Source organism: Malus sylvestris, chromosome 9 (genome assembly GCF_916048215.2).
Source record: "Malus sylvestris chromosome 9, drMalSylv7.2, whole genome shotgun sequence".
In the NCBI taxonomy this organism is placed as follows: domain Eukaryota; kingdom Viridiplantae; phylum Streptophyta; class Magnoliopsida; order Rosales; family Rosaceae; genus Malus; species Malus sylvestris.
In genome coordinates, this window is record NC_062268.1 from 5,870,468 (window position 1) to 5,876,486 (window position 6,019).

General features: G+C 39.2%; 1 pseudogene; it reads right to left on the reverse strand.

Annotated features, from left to right (window-relative positions):
* Positions 1-9: 9 nt before the first annotated feature.
* On the reverse strand, positions 10-3,150 carry LOC126582607 (uncharacterized; annotated as a pseudogene).
* Positions 3,151-6,019: the final 2,869 nt, after the last annotated feature.

Below are 6,019 nucleotides of genomic sequence, written 5' to 3' on the forward strand. Positions count from 1 at the left end.
AACCCAAGGTACTTTGAAATATTTGGAATCTTAACTAGGAGCAAATATCAAGATAGATGAAGACATGAATATTCCGAAGGCTGTTAAGAAATAACTATGACAAAGCTCATCTTAAAATTTACATTCCCCGTCACAAAGTAATTGTGGTCGGCTTTCCCATGTAGGAGTTTATACAGAAATTTGGGCATGCAGCCGGATCCTTGTAACTTGTATAGTTGTATGTATGCATATTTTTGGGAAAGCTGCAACTTTTTTTCTTTGCTTGAAGAAATTTTGGAACGCCCTTGCTCCCTCTTGGGCTGTTTTTCCCTGCAAGCCAATCAAACAGTTAATGCATCAGCAACCAGTTCATAAAAAATAGGGATGGCCGGGGTGGGGGGGGGGGGGGGTTTAGTAGAACTTTGCGATATTCTATAAACAATGTAAAACAGGACAGGTATGTGTGCATACTTTAGAGCCAGAGAAGAGCGGTATTTGTCAATTGGTGCTTTCATTTCAGCACCGCAGACGAACCATCGTTCCCCAGATGGAGTTCCATCCCAGGTTCCCAGATCTGTAAAATAGTCGAAAATAAAATTATTACATCGAAATAACTCAAAAACTGGGAATCAACGCGTTGTATTTGGAACAGTTAAAACTAACCTTGAAGCAATATATGTCCAGCAAAATCGCCTTTCAGTTTCCAGAAGGCGTGTCCATCGGCATCCACAATGTAAGGCTCTATTCTAAGAGCCTCACATATTTCATTGCCTGCAAAATAAGTCAACAATTTTTGCGCAAGCATGTGTAATCAGATTTTCATGAAGAACCAAAACTTAAAAAGCATTTCAACCAAACGGAAAAAGCATCTCAAAAAGTGTTCTTAAGTCTTAACGATAGTTTAACATCGATTCTAGCAAGAAACAAAAGGTGATTGAAAGGCTGAAGATATTACAAATGGGACTTACTTTGGGGTACCATGGCCATTGTCTTGACCACCTCCGTGTGAGCTTGAGCTGCCTCACTTCTGAGAACTGAAGCAATGGAGTCCGACTCTGAAATTGGGACAGCATCGCCGTTCTCTGGAGTGGCCCTCTTAACCATCTGCTCCTGCAACTTTGCTTGGATATCTCTCTCCTGCTCACATGATTTAGTTAAAAACAGACCTCTATGTTGGCTTCAAAAATGCTTGCCTCATAAAAGCTCGACTTGTTTTCATCTTACCTTATCCTTTGCTAGAGCAACTTTTGCTTTCATGTCCCTTTTACATTGGACAGATCTTTCTTTTTGCTCCTCAATCCATCCCCTCAGTGTCCTGGACAAAAGATTGAAAAGTTCTCATCACTCATAACGCAGAAAACGGGACAATTACACAATTATAATTTACATATTATGTATCATCTACTTACTTTGTGTTAAGAACCTCATCACAGAGGAAATTCAGGAGCCTAAGCTTTTGGGAGAAGTTTAAGGCATTTTATCCCTCCCTGCTTCCAATAAAACACTCTGCAGGCAGCTCCTTCATCACAGGGTCAACCTTAGAGACCCCGGATGCAGACACCAGCTTCGCCAAATCTTGGAACCATGACCGGTTGTTGCTTGCTTGCTCTAGAGACCTAACAGAAAATGAAGATGTCAGAAACCACATGAATTATTTCCCTCATTAAAGTTTACTAAAAGTACTTTATGCATAACTATAGTATATTAGGTAGAGTTCTTACTCCTGTAATAAACCCTTCTGTATGAAGAAGAGCATATAGCTATGAAATCGAACTACGGAGGAGTACTGTCCAGGCCGTCCATTTCGCCCACTTCCTCCATGCGATAGTTCCCGAAGACAGACTGAGCTTGGGACTTTTCAATCTTAAAAAACTAGAGTAAAAAGAATAAAGGATGAGATTTCAAGTGTCAAAATAAAGTAGAGCATCTTTCAATCAAATATCTAATAGAACAAAAGTTACCTCTCTAAAAGTTTCACAAAACTTCAAAAATTGGAGAGCATTTCCCAGATCCTCAGCAGCTAATTTGACACCCGCTACAGTTGTCAATGGGGTGCCCTGAGGTAGGGGAAGCTCAAGAACAACTCTCTACTATCGAATTGGCGTTCCTTGACCCTGCGACGCCCTCTTGCAGCCTTGCCCTTGGCCTTGGCATCATCATCATTCACAGCAGCAGCAGCAGCATCATCTCCGCTGTCATTACATCTTCGCTCTGATCAAGGGCATTCTCCTTCCCTCGTTAGCTAGGTGAATCAAAACTCGTTGCCTGCCAAAACCGAGATCATGAGCCCGCTTAAACAGCAATAAAACTAATCAAAACATAAAATTGTAAACAACAGCACCAAACCATGTCTGAAGCCACATGCATTCGCCCTTTACCATCCTTGCTGTCGCCATTCTCCTTCTTTTGCAGCTTCTCCACACGCAACATATCAGCAACAGATTGATACCCTTTCTTCTTGGCTTCGTGCATGCAAATACCAGTGGGTATTAAACCGGCTTGAAAAACACACTTCTCTAATTGACAGCAGCACTAAAACGTAAACTACAAATACAAAGTTAACAGTTATATGGCATTCCATACGCTTACTTACAATTGCATTTGCCTTGACATTTCGTACATTTCTGTGCCACTCCCTCAGTTCAACACCCACCACCAATTTTAGTCCAAAAAATTTACTCCGAAACCGAAAAAAAGGAGACTAATTTTCATTCTAATCTAACCTGTTCTTCAGACAACCATGTCATAGCTGAACAGTGCAAGGGCCTTTGGCTTTGAGATTTTTAGACAACACCGAGAGTTCCGTCTTCCTCTGACGGCAATGCAGAATTTAACCAAAAATTAAATTAACCAAAAGAGATAATTCTACTCCGAATTACATAAATTCCCTACATTGTCTCGTCGTCCAAACAAAATAAAAGAAACACGATAAAAAAGCTACGAAAATCAACTCTTCCCTACATTTAAAAATCTTCTCACCAAACAAAACACAGCCCCTCGAATCGCGTACTTAGAAACCAAAAACAAAACTCAACTGATGACAGGTCTTGTTCTCTGAACCCGCGATCCAAACCTCAGACTGCCGTGCTCCTGGATAACCATATTCTTTGCAGCGGGATTGACCTCCACCTCCATCCTCTCAACCGTAGCCGCAGCAAAGCTCGAAGCCATCGCCAGAAGTACAAAATCACTCACACGTCAAATTTATACTCTCAACTCGGGCACCAGGAAGATTTCAGAATTGACACCTCTGCGACCTGTCACTTTGGCATACTGCAGAGGTGACAATCCTTTCGTATTTCTGAATCGAGTTTTTGGAGAGAAATGGGGATGCCTTCGAGCTCTGCTGTGCTACGGTGGAGAGGATGGAAGTGGAGGTCAGCTCCGTTGCAGAAAATAACGTGGTTGTCCAGAAACACGGCAGTGTGGCCGTAGGAGGCTGGATCGCCAGTTCAAAGAATGAAACCTATCACCAGGTGAGTTTTGTTTATTTTTCGGCTTCAAGTACGCGATTCAAGGGCTTGGTTTTATTTGGTGAAAGGGTTTTGAATGTACGCGAGAGTTGATTTTCTTAGCCCATTTTATCTTGTTTTTCTTTTTTATTCTGTTTGGATGATGAGAAAACATCTACTGTTAATGAAATTTGGAGTTATCTTTTTGGTTAATTTTTTTGTTGATTAAATTCCGCAATGCCGTAAAAAAAGATGGAATTTGCGGCGTTATGCAAGAACGTCAAAGCAAAATTCATTTGCCCGATTCAGATATGACATACATGTCCTACAGAGAATGAATTGTTCTCTCTTCTTTTTGTTTTTCTGTTAAAGTTTGTTGAATAACTTGGTATTTGTTCGAGTCTGAACTCTTTAATCTCACACAATCTAAATTTAAAAGTATGTTGCCACTTAGTATTACGGTCTAGTGATATTCCTCTTTATTTGTAATTGAGAGGTCTTAGGTTCGATTTTCACCAAAGACAAATTTGAACCACATTATTATTAGCTCATTGTGAGGCTAAGCTCACCTCCTTCCCTTAGCGTAAATAATATCATTTGTTCAGGAAAAAAAAACACTTAAGATTATGTTCCATTCCCACCCATGCGTCCCAAATTTGAAACTCTTCTCTTTTATAAATTATTTTAATAATTTTGAAACTTCATTCTCTCCTTAAAAATAATAATTTTTTTTTAAAAAAAAAAAAGAAAGATTATGATTAGTTAGAGTGTGCGCTCGTGAATCTATTGTTAAGAAAATTTACTTATGCAATGTTCTGAAAAAGTTATAACTACCGTGCATGCCTAGGGAATTGGATCCTCCCCGAGGCAAATTCTCGGGATCTTCCTGACCCAATAACACGAAATTAGGAGCTCTTTTAAAAGTTATAATAATTGTAGTCGTTGGATCAAAATTCAACGGCCCGTTTTAATGGATCATGAGGATCTCGAGGCTTTGCCTCGGAGAGGATCCAATTCCCATGCCTAGCATGTCCAAGCTTTTAATTTAATGTTTTTAAACCAAGAATTGTTTAAAATGTTGTTAAATTTTTACTGGATAAACAAAAGTGTTAGTGGCTTAAATTGTTAATTGTTAAGAATGAGAGATCAGTGGAAATCAACATGGAGGCAGACTCTCTGCCCTCTCACTTCCCGTGCCCTCCTGTTTTGTGTGGTCACGGTTAAGCCACGTCAACATTTTATATTACTATTCATTTTTGTCTTATTATCTCTATAAAAAAATAATATAAAATGTTAATGTGACTTAACCGTGACCACACAAAACAGGAGGGCACGGAAAGTGGGAGGGCTGAGAATCTACCTCCGATCAACATACCCCAAGGTGCATAAGCGTCATTGTTTTTCACAACTGTGGTAAAAAAAACACCACACTTGTAACATCCCACATCAACCAATGGAGAGGGGATGATGTGCTTTATATATATATGTCCACCTCCTATAGCACGAGACTTTTTGGGAACTCACTGGTTTCGGAGTTAAGAGAGTTTGGGCTAGAGCAATCCTAGAATGGGTGACCTATTAGGAAGTTGCTCATGAGTTCCCAGAAACAAAATCGTGAGGGTGTGCCATTCGGTGCGAGTGTGCCGACGAGGACGTCAGGCCCCCTAAGGGGGTGGATTGTAACATCCCACATTGACTAACGGAGATGGGGTGATGTGTATATGTACATGCCCACCTCTTATAGCACGAGGCTTTTTGGAAACTCACTGGCTTTGGATTCCATCGGAACTCCGAAGTTAAGCGAGTTTGAGCTAGAGCAATCCTATGATGGGTGACTCACTGGGAAGTTGCTCGTGAGTTTCCAAAAACAAAACCGTGAGGGCGTGGCCCAAAGCGGACAATATCGTGCTACAACGGAGTCGGTCTGGGATGTGACAACACTTGTGTTGAAAATTTTATCGTAGAAGTTATTTTTTATGTATTGCATAATGAACTGTCATTAAAATTTTGAAGGTACAATTTACTAATCTACATTTGTTTTTTAGACAAACTAACGAAAAGTAAAAAAAAACTTTAGATTTAATGAAAATGGACAAATAAAGGTGTAGTGAATAGTATCAGAGAAATGTAAAAATATGGTTTTTCATTAAAAGTAAACAGTACCGAGAGTGTTTTGTTAAAACTCCCTTGCTTTTTTCCTTAAAATTTTCTGAAAAATAAAAAAAATCTATACTTGAGGAATGATAACTATCGTGAAAAGACTACCTAATGTTATGTATTTCTTCCTACTCAATGGAAATTTGTTACCTTAAAAAACTTAACTATTTCACTAATTCATATCAAAGAATATCCTAAATTCTTAACAAGGTAAAGCCATTTAGTACTACGGTCTAGCAGTATTTCTCTTTAGCGAGTTCGAACCACATTATTGCTAGCTCATTGTGAGGCTAAATCCACTCCCTCCTCTTTAGTATAGATAATATTGTATGTTAAAAAAGAAAGTAAAAATCCATCAATTTCAAATCATCATCCTCTAAACAACTTGTCTACCCTCTTTTGAATGAACATTTTCCGTAGTAAAACTCAAA